The sequence below is a fragment of the Vidua chalybeata genome, chromosome 13 (genome assembly GCF_026979565.1).
Source record: "Vidua chalybeata isolate OUT-0048 chromosome 13, bVidCha1 merged haplotype, whole genome shotgun sequence".
Lineage (NCBI taxonomy): Eukaryota > Metazoa > Chordata > Aves > Passeriformes > Viduidae > Vidua > Vidua chalybeata.
Window position 1 is genome coordinate 1,205,520 of NC_071542.1, and position 13,601 is coordinate 1,219,120.

General features: G+C 44.0%; 2 protein-coding genes across 10 annotated transcripts in view; one reads left to right on the forward strand and one right to left on the reverse strand.

Moving 5' to 3' along the window:
- Positions 1-2,340, reverse strand: part of PEAK1 (pseudopodium enriched atypical kinase 1) — a 108,949-nt gene extending 106,609 nt beyond the window's left edge. For all 3 annotated transcript variants that reach the window (XM_053954591.1, XM_053954592.1, XM_053954590.1), the window contains exon 1: positions 2,242-2,340. The gene's annotated coding sequence lies outside the window, so the exon portion shown is untranslated. The remainder of the gene's footprint in view (positions 1-2,241) is intronic.
- A 417-nt stretch (positions 2,341-2,757) lies between these two features.
- Positions 2,758-13,601, forward strand: part of HMG20A (high mobility group 20A) — a 175,405-nt gene continuing 164,561 nt past the window's right edge. For 4 of the 7 annotated variants that reach the window (XR_008433120.1, XM_053954334.1, XM_053954333.1 and 1 more), the window contains exon 1: positions 2,758-2,956. The gene's annotated coding sequence lies outside the window, so the exon portion shown is untranslated. The remainder of the gene's footprint in view (positions 2,957-13,601) is intronic. The other 3 variants (XM_053954332.1, XM_053954335.1, XM_053954331.1) reach the window with 2 other exon arrangements.

Consider the following 13,601-nt stretch of genomic DNA (forward strand, 5'->3'; position numbering starts at 1 on the left):
GACTAAACAGGAAAAGGGAAAAGGAAAGGAGACACTCAGGCGTGTAAATTCAGAAACGAGGTAGAGAAAACATGTTACAAGTTGTTAACTTGGAGTAAGCTTTCCACATACATATTTTTCCTAGCAGGTTAACAGTGATTGCCAATGTCTGTGACCCTTATCAATAAATTATAATAGCCATCACAATATTTTACTATCCTGTTTAGGAAAAAAAAAATTAGTCAACATTTAGGAGTGATTTAGCCAAATAGCATCCCCCCCTTTATTTTTCTTTAAATTACTGATTCCAACCAATTCCCTTACTTGGAAAGTAAACAGGAAATAATACCTGTATTAGTAAACATGCCTGGAAATGGATTTTCTAAAGAGCTGAAAAGTCAGAAACACAAATTACCCAAGAAGTTGAAATGGTATTTTGTCTCTTTGCTGTCTTTCACTGAAAGAACCATAAGACTTGCAGATATGTAAGAAATGTTGTTCCTTCAAACCGTATGCTCTAAAGTAGAAGGAAATGCAAACATTGCATCTGTTATGAACTGCAGCTGAGTGAAAGTGCCTACCTGCAGGCAGGCCAGGCAGCAAAGTCTGCTGGCTCCTTGTTCTGCAGCTGGCACCTCCTGCCCAGGCCCAGGAATCACACCCCACCTGCCACTGCTGTTCAGGTGAGGAAGGTGGAGTTAGGCCAAGGAGATCTGTCCAAAAAGGTATTTCAGGAAGTCTGTGAATGAAGTTATCTACATGGGATATTCTAGCAATAAGGTAAAGCCATCAGGAAATGAATACATGAGATTAATCATGGAAAGTTACTCATGGAAAACTGGTAATTCCTTCTTGCATAGTTCTGTGTTTTAGAGACTAAAACAAAGTTTTCCTGAAAACACACTGAGCAGCAACTCTGCCAGGAAGATGCTTCATCTGGATAGAACAACTCAGCTACTTTACAGACACAAGCTTTTAAGCCAGTATGAAACTAGAAATTAGAGCTCTAACAATTCCAAACAACCAAGTACAATCTCCACAAGTATTTGCTGCTCTTGCTACACCCCTTGACTCAGACTGTCCAGAGGAGGTTGTAAGTCAAACAAAAGTCACACAGAAGAAAGTACATCCAGTTTGTCACAAAGGTAGTTGTTCAGCTGGCAATTTTAAGCAAGTTAAAGTAAACTTTCTAACTATAGAACCTAAGTATTGGAATTCCAAAAAGTCTTGGTTCCTAAAACAACTGCGTGTTCTTTCCTTCATGCCCATATATCTCTGTATGTTATTTTTTCTGTAAATATCTGGGAATAAAGTGTTTTAGCAGACATTAGACAGCCTTTAAGCCACAGCGAGTAAGGGAAAAAACTTTGGAGGCACTTACGAAGCAATTAAAGAAGAATGAGCTCCACAAAAGTAAATGACAAAGACCTAAAGTAAACAGAAATGAGGATCTCTGAGAAGGACCCCCTATTAAATTCGAAGTCAGAGATCCACCAGACGACATTCCCCCTTGCCCCTGCGCTCACCTTGGAGCAGCCGGGCCATTCTGCATCAGGTATCAGCTGCTCCACAACTAACAGACAACTGCAAAGTACCCACATCCTTCCACTTGCTGTCCCCAGCGCAAATCCCAGCTTTCCCAGCCCAGCCTCAACTTCACCCTCAATAAAAACCGGCAAACACACCGACCCACTTGCAAATCCAAAATAACCTTCGAGAGAAAGGACCGAGAGGATGGAATGCAGCTACACACGTACACGCCAGCACGTAAAGCCATTAATTCTTAATAATAACAGAGCAGGGACAGAGCCCCGGCAGGAACAGCATCCACCCGGCACCCACGGCAGCTTTATCCCGGGAAATTCCTCGAAGGTGTCAGCGCGGCGGCAGGCGCTCCCCGGCAGGGCGCGGGATCGCGCCGCACGCTCCCAGCCGCGCCGCGGGCTCGGGCAGCGCCCGGGGCTGCCGGCGAGCACCCGGGGGCCCCGCGCCGCGACCGGGGGCGAGGGCGCCGCACGGCCCCGTGGGGGCCCCGGCGCGGCTGCCGGCGCCAGACGGGCTCTGCGGGCGCCGCGGCGGGGCGAGGGGAGCCGGGGGACCCGAGGGGAGGGAGTGACGGGCAGGCGGCGGCTGCGCCTCGCCGGAGCCCTGCTCGGTGCCCCCGCCCGCGGCCCCGCTGAAGAAAGCTGACCGCCGCCGCCGCCGCCCCCCGGCCTCCCCTCACGGCGCGAGGGGTCGTCACCCCCCAGTCCCGCCCCTCACCTGGCAGGGGCTTTCCCGGCCCCGCGGCGCCTCCCGCGAGGAGGCGGCGGCGGCGGCGGCGGCTGCGCCCAGGAGGCTCCGTGCGGGCTCGGGCTGCCGATCCCGCCGGGCCCCGGCGAGGACGCGGCTCCCGGGACGGGGCTGCGACCGCCGCGCCCGCGCGCAACAACCAACTCCGGGTGCCGCCCCCCGCGCGCGCACCGCGGCGGGAAGCCCCGCCCCTCGCTCGCTCATTGGCTGCCGACGGCGAGGGGGCGTGGCGGCACCGCGGGGCGGTGCGAGGCCCTCGGGCGGCCGGGGGAGCGGCCGCGAGAAGACTACAATTCCCGGCGCGCACCGCGCGCGGGCCTTTAAATACGTACCGTCGGTGCGCGCGCGCGCGTGTGCAGAAAGTGTGCGCTTCCGCCTGCGGTGGTGAAGTAGTCCCGCAGCGTGGTTTGAGCTCCGGCCCCGCGCTGGGCCGCTGAGGGGAGCGGAACGGCGGGCGCCGAGCCGGGAGCGCTCTCGGCCGGGCTGGCCTTTCTCCCGAGGGGCTCCTCTGGGGGAGGCGAGAGGGCCGCGCTGAGGCGGGAGCGGAGGGATCCGAGCAGGCGGGGTTGTAAGGCGGCCGTGCGCGTGCGGGAGGCGCGGCGGCTGCGCGGGCTGAGGGGACCCGGCTGAGGGGACGCGGCCACCCCCGGCGACCCCGGCCCTGCGCGAGAGCCGCCGCCGGCAGGTCAGTAGGGACGGCCCCGGGCCCGCCGCCCCTCCTCGGCCGCGGCGGGCGAGGAGTCGGCGGGCGGCTGCGGGTGCTGTGGCCCGCCGTGAGGGGGGCTGGGGGAGCCGCCGGAGCTCACGGGGGGTGAGGGGGAAGAACCGGATGAGGGTCTAAGTGCTTGGCTTTCGGTGTTCTCCATTATATATCTTTCCACGGTTGCCCCAAAGCGGTATTTCATGGCTCCTTGGTTCTATTTATTTGTCCTTTCTGTAGGTCCACTTAAGGTTCCCTTGTCAAGCAGGTGATTTATTAGAGCATGGTTTTCTGATACTTCTGTCTAGGTTTCCACGTTCAGTTCCCCGTTCCTGGGGAACTAAGTCTCTTATTTCGAGGTGGTAAAACGAAGCCCCGACCCTGGGGCTGAAGACACCGGGGCCACGTGCCTTGCGAGGCGCCATTCATTCCAGTCCTCTGGAAAACCAGCGCGAGAGTGAAAAGGAGGAAGGGCAGGGTAAATATCAATAAAAGAGCTCCTGCTCTCTGGAGTAGCGTCCTTCAGCGTTTTTGGCTGCCCATTCCTGTCAATAAAGAATACTTTTTATCATGCATCTCTCATGTATGTAAATTTATTGATTCATCAGTTACCTACACGTAGCACTGTTCTGATATATGCATTATAAAACATACTCATGCATGGAAATTGAGAAAGGATAAGACAAAAGTGAATGGACAGTATTTTAAGACGTTATTTCATAAAGCTGCAAAAAATGTAGATTTTTGATTTGCCTTGCATATGACCCCCTTGACCACTTTTATAGCACATGTATGTTGTTCTGAAGTGACCATTCTTAACTTCTAAAGAATGTAAACATAAGCTGCCGCTGAAAACAAAGCCTTTATTTTTCATAGGTCTTCTTTTTTAATCCTGGCCACATGTGCAGGGGCACAGCCTATTTGAAGATAGTAAAATGATAGTGAAATGTTTTTTTACTTTCTCTTGGCTTTTTTCATACCTGTATCATGTCTGTTAGAAGGGATGAGATATTCAGTATTTCTAGAACTATATCACTTGGTGGAAAATACTGTAACTTCAGAGTTCAGGAAATTGGGGGAAACTGATAATTTTTTTTTCCTGTACTTGGAAATGTGACATGTATTGAAATAGAACTTGAGAAGTTTGGCTTAGAAATGGTGTCCAAAACAGAGTATTTGGAATAGCCTTTAAAATCCTAAGTTAACTTTTATATAGGATCCCAGCAGTTTTCAAAACAGAAAAATGAGAGGTTGTGTGATCTGACCACACTGTCTTGTTTATAAGTGGATTTTTTGTTCCTCTGGTTGTCCGTGGTGGGGCACACAGAGGGTATGTGGTGGTAACCTTTCATGGCTCAGAACAGGGAGCAGAGAATTGTGTTCCTCTAGCACCTGATGCTTGGGTCCAGCTCCTGTGTGTACCTGACTGTTGGAAGGTGACTCTAACAATTTCTGGTGCTCTGCAATAAAGCAGCCACAAGGAGAGAGAGTCTCCCTGTTTTCCACCTTCTGCTCTTGCAGGGGATCTTCCCTGGCCCAGCTCAGGCTTGCCGTGTGTGGCTGGCCAGAGCTGAGGAGAGGAGCTGATCTCCCCGTGCCTCTGCATTGCTGGATGCCAGCACTGACTGTGAGCTGTGCTTTTGTTGTACAGCTTCACGATGTTACTCTGAATACCAGAGCGCAGGAGTGTTGAGCATTGTGCTCTGATGTGCCAGGGTTGACTTTGTAACCTTTGTTAGCGTCTGTTCCCAGTGAAGTTAAATAAAGGGTCACTCGGTGTCCAGTGCCCCATTAACAAGGTGTGTCCCCTTACCTGCCACAGCAGCTCAGCCTTCCATGCTAATTGCTTCTCCTTGACTAAATAGGAATAAATAAACAGTTTTAGGACCAGTTATTCAGTGGGATTTTTCTCAAGCTTACAGGCTCATACAAGTTTGTGAATTCTTGCTGTTTCACCTTCCTGCCCTCTCTAGGCTGAAAAATTTAAGTGTTGCTGCTCACCATTGCTGCAGTGCACGCAGAGCTGTGCTTGGTGTTTTTGAGCGTTGTGGCATGTGCTGTGAGGAATTGTTAGGGAATAAAATAATAGAGACACTCTTGATAGTGATCTGTGGGAGGGATGGGTGACTCAAAGGAGCAGGCCTTTACAATTTTGAGTACAGTAGGTGAATACAGAAAGGTCGTCTTTTTTTTTTTCCCAGTTGTTCATTGTACCTTTAATAAAATGCTGTTTCAATCTATAATGTGAGTGGCTTGAGAGTCCCAAAATGAAGTTGCTCTCTGCATTCCTTCTAGCTTTTTTGGTTTTTTTACTTCCATGATTTCCCCTTAGAAAGAGAGGGGAAATGTTTCTTATGTTCATGGGAGCTGTTAAACTTCTGCTACTTTTAAGACAAGAAGAGCGATCAATAAACACACTTCATCATTCAGTGTTCATGAGGTATGAATTACTAAGTTTAGTTTGTTTTCAGAAGCCACTGTTTTTTTCAGAGGATTGGTTTATGAAAGAGGGTAAGGCTAGTTGATGGCTATTTGAAATACACAGTCAAGTGGTAGCTAAGGCTTTAGTGATGTAGGTCAGGCTCCATGGCAGGATGTGCAGTGTTGGCCATATTGGGTTGTTGTCTGACTCCAGGAGTGGCTCCTTCATGTCCAGTGGCATCAGCAGCACAGCTGTTGGCTCTGATGCAGCTGTTAGTTTTTACTGGGAGTTGGGCTCGACGGTTCATGTGGGTCCCTTCCAAGTCAGCATATTCTGTATTCTGTGATGCAGACCTGTAGTCTGATACTGGACCTTCAGTTCTGAGGGCAAAGCAGGCAGATCTGGGTTCGTGCCTCCTGCACTGCCGGTGTTACTGCCAGTGGGACGGGTCTGGTGATGAGCATTTCCTTACCAGTCTAGTCTGTTTTAATCTCTTGCATAATGGGATTGTTGGGATGTGTATGGTAAAGCTATTTGTATGCACATTAATCCCACCGATGACTAATTCTTGTTAAAGGAATAACTTGCATTGTTCATGGCTGTTAGGGGCAAAGCTGATACTGACATTTGATTTCTGAAGGTCTACTTGGTACCAGTTTGACAAGGACAGCTTGTGATGAATTGCAGCTACATCTACTTTTGAATGTGTTTATTTGTGAGAAATCTTCATTCTAGTTACAGGGAAACAAAACCACTTAACTGTGGAACATCAGAATTTCTTCCAAGTCCTAAATTTATTAGGAAATCTTCCTTGTTCCTTGACCTTACTTTTGCAAGTTTTGATGTACTTGGAAAAAAAACTGTCTTTCAGAAACATTAGGAACATTATTGGCCAGAGTGTTTTGGAGCCTGTGCTGTGTTGCCTTCATTAATGATTTTAATCCTAGAAACAAGTAATCCTGCACTGTTTTGCAGGGGACTGTGGCTGACTTTGACTGACTGATTTTAGTCTTTTGGACCATACATCTTTCCTGGCATACAGTGAACTGCAAAATAAACCTTATATTTCACTGTTTCTGAAATTCTTATGTCTTGGATTGTCTATACTGTCTCTTCATGTAAAAGGGAATGTAAATCTAAGACCCTGCAACATGCCTTTTGTGCATCATGGCTGGGATAAGTAATGAGGTGAGCAGTGGGCACCCTTAGCCTGCAGTTCAGGATGCTGGGATAGCATGAAAATGACAAAGGATGGTTTAGTCACAAGATTGAGGGGTAGAAGGCTTTCTTGCTGACAATAAAAATGTGTGAAGTGTATAAGAGAATGAGGGTAGTCAAAGTGTTGGTTATTAGTTGACTCCAAGAGGCTTAAGACTGACAGGATTTATTTCTGGATTTTTTTTTCCATTTTTTTTTTCCTTCCCCTAACAAGTGCAAAACACGGAGGATTTCTCAGCAATTTAGTGAATTAACAGGGGAAAAGTCTACTTTTGTTTTATTATTGTATTCAAATATGGAAAGATGATAAATCCATAGCTTTAATTATACAATGGTGTCTGAGGGATTGTTTGCAGCCAAAAGAAATTCAACAGTTTTCAACTGCCCTTCAAAATGTCATCCGTAGAACTTGCCAGGCTTTGTTTGGAGGGGTTCTCAGTCTTAACCAAATAGTGGTTAAAGCAGGTCTGACTTGGCTGTCTCTGTTCTATAGTTCCTTTTATTTCACATAAGTAGTATGGCATGAATTAGTGGGGGTTTTGTGAATTTTTGTGTTTGGTACTTAAGAAATAAACTATTTGTTCCTCTTGGAATTCCCTTGGCTGCTGTTTTGAAGCCTTGGATATAAGGTGGTGTGTTTCTTCTTAACTTTGGAGTATTGTTTGCTGAAATCCAGTAATTGACAAAACATTTAGTAATGGAAATGGAAGAGATTTTGAGAGAATGGATTTTGTGTAAGAATAGGCTAAGTCATTCCAGACTGATGTCTGGGCCATAATTACATGTTCATCAAAGCCTGAATATCTGATGTAACAGCATGAGTGTCCCATACCAGTATTGAGGATGTGCTGTGGCTAACAATATATGGAAAGTGTCAGTCTCCATAGTTGGGAAAGCAGTGGAGAGAGAGCTGTGGCAAAACAAGTTCTGGTAATGGTATGAGACTATACAGGAGAGAAAACAGATCAACACGGAGCGAAGTACTGGAAACAGTAAACTGTGAATCTTCTCTCACACTTTCAAATCTGGAGTGTGCTAACATTGCATTTCTGCCAGGAAAACTGGGGAGCGAGGAGGGTGTTCCCAGTGCAGGATAGTGGCACAGGGAGGTAAGAGAAGAAAGCTTGGAGTACAAGCTTTGTAGTTTGTAGTTTTAGGGGTGTTGTTTCCTTACTTTTATTCTACCCTGGGTACAGTGCTGCTCTTATGTCCCAGTTTTCCCCATCTTACTTTAAAAATAGTCTGCCTTGTTTGAATTTTCACTTATCCGGGACATTGACAAAGACACCTTCTGATACCTAAAAGATAAAAAAGTAAGACTTACTGAAGTAGGATATTCCCTTTAAAGCTACCATCTCTTCAAATATACAAGCATCATGTTGGAATACCTCAATAATCACAAATTCTGTGGGATTTCTAGAGCAGAGGAGGAAATCTTCAGTGTCTCCCAAAGTCCTGAAATGTAGGCATATGAGAATGCATTTTTTCCAGCCCTGACATCTAGTCAGTAACTATCATAGGAAACCTACTAAAATCTCTTGGAGCAGAGTGCTGGCTCCGGGTGCATTTACTGCATTATGTTGTAGCTGCTATTGCACATGACTCATGCTGCTGCTGAAATGAGATTGAGAGAACCAATATTTGACTAAATCCTCACTGTTTCAATATGTGGGAAACATGACAGAATAGACTCCAACTATCTTTGTTTTGCTTAAGATAAGAAATTGCTGCAATTCATGTAAGATATGACTAGCCAGTGTAATAAATAATAAGAAGAAATTAATCAGAATTGTAGAATTGAAGTTCTTTTTCCAGACTTATGGGGAAGAATCTCATCTTTCATTAGGAGAATAAATGTTTTGCTTTAAATTGGAAAGGCGAGAAAAAAAGTCATGTCAGTTTATGATATAATCCTATTTTTTTCTGGTAATCATATTTTGTCCCACTTAAGACTATTTTGGGGCCCTCTGTTACTGGAATAGCTTCAAATGTTCTTCGTTTCTGGCAGCAGCAGAATTTTAGGGAGGATTGAATCGCAGCCTGTGGAGTTATAGCAATGTACATCACTAACTCCTGGCTGTGTTACTCACATCCCTTTTTCTTCTGCCAGCTGCTTGTTGGATCCTTTGCTGAGCCATTTCACCCTTTCATTTGGCATAAACTAATTTGGTAAATGAACTAAATGCTCTTCTGTTTCTTTAGCATGCTGAACCACCATGTGATTTGTCCAGGGAACAGGTGCCAGGCTGAAAGATGATGCTCTAGGAGTACTTGGTAGCTCAACAGGCTTAGGCTGCAGTGAAACTGTAACCTTAGGCAGTGGACAGCTGGTGTCTGCACCTTCCAGCACCTGGCTTGTCTTCATGCAGGCAGAGGACCTTCCTGGATGCTTCTCTTGGTATCTTGTGAAAACTACAGCCCACTGCTGGCAGAACGAATCCAAAAAAGTTATCTTGGGTGATTTGGAGATGGCTCTTAAAGCTTAGTGTGACTTTACCACCCATGGCAGTGTGAGTTCCCATACACATTCTTTTTTAATTAGCTCTGGTATTTCTTTGAGCCCTTCCCTTCAACTGTGTCTAGTTGAAGATACTGAGCCTCCTCACTTTCCTGGGATTCTCCTAAAGGGAAGAGTTAGGGAGTTAAGTACCTCTGTAAAATGTCCAATAAGCTGTTATCAGCTGAGAAAGGAGAAAGAGGAAGGCAAGGCCTTCCTCTTTACAGCAGCAAGTTATTCCTTTGTAAGCTATCGAAGTCTAGGTTGTATCAAAATACGCAAAGCTTGAGCATAGAGAAATACAATTTTCAGGCCTCTTCCTACTTAGGCCACCAGTATTTTGCCAGTTTCCCATTCTGTGTCAGTTGATAGCAGTGTATGAATCATGTGGCATCATCAGCGTTCTGTAAATTGTTCACTAACACCAAACATGTAATGTAGAAGCGCAAATATTTTTTTTCTTAAAGCTCCAAATATAGGAAAAAGAAAGTGAGAGAAAAGCTTCTGAATCATATTAGTTTGATCCCTGCTTTTTAAATGTCAATTTCAAGTAACAGATAGTGCATGATTCATACTTGTTGCTGAAATGCGATGGTTTTGAGCAAAATGCCATCAATTTAAAACTTCTGGGTTATTTGTGGAGAGGTAATGTGACAAGTGCTTTTTCAGTAGTTGTGGTTGACTAACCTGGTTCAGCTTTCTGCTTTTAAAGGATGTACTCAAGCAAACCAGACTTGATATTTGGTCCCGTTAAAACAAGCGTAGCTCCGGACGGGTGTGGGCTGGGAAAGCCTCCTTGGAAGCATTGACATGGAGAGGTGTTGGGGGTGACAGGATAATCCAGCTTGGAACATTAGCATTTAGTGAAGCTTGAGCAGCTCAGCCTTAGGTATAAATAAGAGTACAGAAGAATCTTAACAGGCAAGGTATAACACGTGTCTCCTGCTGGCACTTGGAATTCAGAAAGGGTTGCTAGCACACAGGAAAAAGATCAGTTTGAACATGAGTTTAAGGTATATTTTAATTCCTAAAAATACAGGCAGGTGCAGCTTTGTTTAACTTCTTGAAATGATACATTTATCAAATAACAACTTAATCAGAGTTTATTGATACAGGCTCTTAGCTTATAGGGTCTAACCTGTGAAATCATAACAAAATTACATGACAGCTGCAGTAAGATGTTGTACAAATTTACTATGTGCATAAGTGCCACATGGGACAGCTGCTGTAGTGATGCTTTGTACTTTAAAACAAGACTTGGTAACCATGATGAAGGTTTGAATTTCTCTATATTTTTGGTTTTTAGCAGAGGGTAGTGCCTGGTGTTAAATGGGTCACAATGATTACAGTCATCCCCTCGGGCCTGTTCCTGTGGCTGTACTGCAGCTTTTTTTATAAGGAAATAAGCTTTTTTAATTCTAGCCCAGGACATTTTCGGAAAGCATAAAAACTTTGCAGGTATTTGTGTTAAACTAACCCAAGTGATCTTTGTCTTGACATAAGATTTGATTGCTCTTCTGTTTACATTTGGATATAAAAGCCTATAGCATTATTAACTGCAAATTATATTTAGACTGTGCGACTTTATGTGAATTGTTTTGAATGTGTAGTGATGTGAAAATTTTCCAAATATCAAAGATACTTTTCTTACTTGAGAAATCTTTTCTGTTAATATTATTTTGACCTTAAAAAAACTTAAAGTTCATTGCAAGTATGAAAAACTGTGAACTCAGTTACAGATGGCTTACTTCAATTTTCTCTATAGAAATACACTTTACATGTTTGGATTTTTTTAGGCAAGTTATTTATATAATTTTATTGCCTTTTGTAAAAACATGCATTCTGTCCCAAAGTCATTTCAACAGAGTATTTCTCAAGGGAATTGCAGAACAGACATTTATCAGGAAGGGTTTGCAAGGCATGCAGAAAAGAACTGATCACAAGGAACTTCTCAGCACGTTCTTCAAGTTTTTGTTCTCACATTGCTGTTACATGGAAAATTACTATATTCAAATAACCACATGCAAAGGGTTTACATTTTTATAGTGAGGAAGAGTGGTTCAAATGCACTTCAAATCTGGAAGACAGATTTCAAATGCATATTAAAGGCTGGATACTTTTCTTAAAAAGATAGCCTTCAGCTTTTATCTTAGTGTCTTTATATTATAGACTTCTGGGAATTACATTGGAAAAGTTAATTTTCTTTATTGATACAATTTCTTTATGGAGACAATTCCTTATTCACACGTCTGAGGTCAGTAATGTTTGTCAGCTCAGTGTCTGTAATTGACTTTTTATGGAGACATTTGAGTGATGCTATATAAATGCAGGGACCTGCTGGTCTCTGACTGGTGCGTGGTTGGGTGTTTTCCTTCCAGCTTGTGCCAATGTAGACCGATCAGTAGAAGACTGGGCAAGTGGTGAGTCAGGATTGTGGTAGTGCAGCAATACATTCCCTGAAAGCTAACCTAGAAAAGGTCTGTCCTGTAGATAAATTTTACTCAAATCAGTTGTCAGTCTGTAATAGGAAATGTGTCTGTCATATCTGTAGTTTTGAGACTTGAGTGTCTCTGCTTCTGAACCGCTTTGTAGCATCTCAGTTCTGTGGATGTATTTGTATACCATTGTAATTAAAAATACAGAAATTTGAGCTATTGGAGGTTTTGCAGATCAGATAAAGGAGTTTCCTGGCATTTGCTGTGACTTGAGACTGCTAAATAATTCAGCATTTAAAAGGTAAATGAAATGCAAAGAAGCACGACAGCATCGACAAACCAGACAAGAATTAGAATAGCAATTTATTGAAAGAGAAGTGTCAAATCAGTGAAACAGTTGACAAATCAGTTGCTTTTTGGGTGTTGAATGTAGAGGAGGGTTGCAAGTGTGTTAACTACTGCAGCAGTTATTCAGGTAGGGCTTGAGTATCACTGCAGAGATGGTTTCATGCTGCTGGTGGCAGGAGTGTTAGTTGGTGATTCATAATCCAGCTTTGGCACGGAATGTCTCTTCAATTTTTCATATGGTGCTGGCTATTTCTTTTAAGATTTAAAGCCCTTTTGTAATGCAGATAACAATATATCCTCTGTCAGGCTAGAAATGAGAACTTCCTTTGCTCATAGGCGATGAAGGGCTTGATGTTACATTATCTTCTTTGGTCCCTCAGTCATCTGTCCCTATAATCTTGTGAAAGTGTGTGCAGCTCATTTTGCTGTGCCTTCCACTTGAAGGACAGATTGAACAAGTGGACTAGTTAGTGGAGTGGCAAACGCAGCAGCCCTGAGCTAAGCTCTCCATTTGAAGAAAAGAAAAAGAACCTGCTTAAAGCTTCTCCTGAATTAAACCTACTGGAACTCTCTGGAAGTTGGGTTCTGTGAAGTGAGCCTAACGCGGGACTTCTCTTGGAAATGGCAGCTTGTCATTGTTTCTTACAGTTTGTTGAAGTGGTCTGAGGGGTAAATACTGCTTATTGTACTCAGAGTTGAGAGAACACTTGAGCTTCATTCAAAGGCTGAAGGGGTCTTTGATTAGGGTCAGTATTGGAAGTCCAGCTCTGCCTTCACTAATAGGAGAGAAGAGCTTGGATTCCTTGCTAAGGTTGTTCTTGATGGTTTTTCTGGTTAATAGATGAATAAAATGAAAACTTTCTTTCTGCTCTGGTGTTCTTTTATTCTCCTGTCCCTCCAGCTTTGTCAGGACTGGAGGAGGTCTTACCTAATACACCTCTGTTCCTATGGCCACTGTAAGGGCTTTTTCAGCTGCTTTTGTCCTGTCTTCCATCCATCGCTGTCTGTGTCCTGGGAATAAGCAGTGCTTCTTTGTTCAGCTCTTAGTAACCTTCCCAGCAAAATACCAAAGCAGTTGAGGGCATTTGATGATTGAAATCAGTGTTGATCAGGATTTGAGCCAGACAGTGTAACGTGGTGTCTGCCATAAAGATGACCTTCACCTTGGTTTTGAGTCGGTGTTGGGACCAAATAACCTCTAGAAGCCACTTCTAGTCTAAACTTGGAATCATTAAATATGAATGATGCAAGAGATGTATTTCTTGATTTCTGGGAGTAGGTTTAATTCAGTGTAGCAGAAAATGTGGATCTTTCTCACATTGTTTCCTTTTTTTCCCCTTCAGCTGGGCAGGGGCAGCCAGCAAAGAAACTGTGGTGACTGGGCATGTGCTTGGCTGGTTGGATCTTAATCAGAAAAACTAGTTGGAATCTTCAGAAATTTTTTGTATACTTAGGAGATATTTATGTATAAAATGTGTAGCTATTTGGGTGAAGTCAGCAAGTGTTATTGAGAAGGGCATTTTAAATAGGAATACAAATGAGTTCATGCTGATTAAGACATGGATACTTGAGTAGAAGAAAATTTCATCGTGAAGTGAATGAATGTTTTTGCTTCTTGTTAATTGAACTGTTAGCTGTAAATGAAAGACACTTCAATTGTCAAAAAAAGCCACAATTTTTACAAACTGAAATTTCAACCTATTCAGCTTG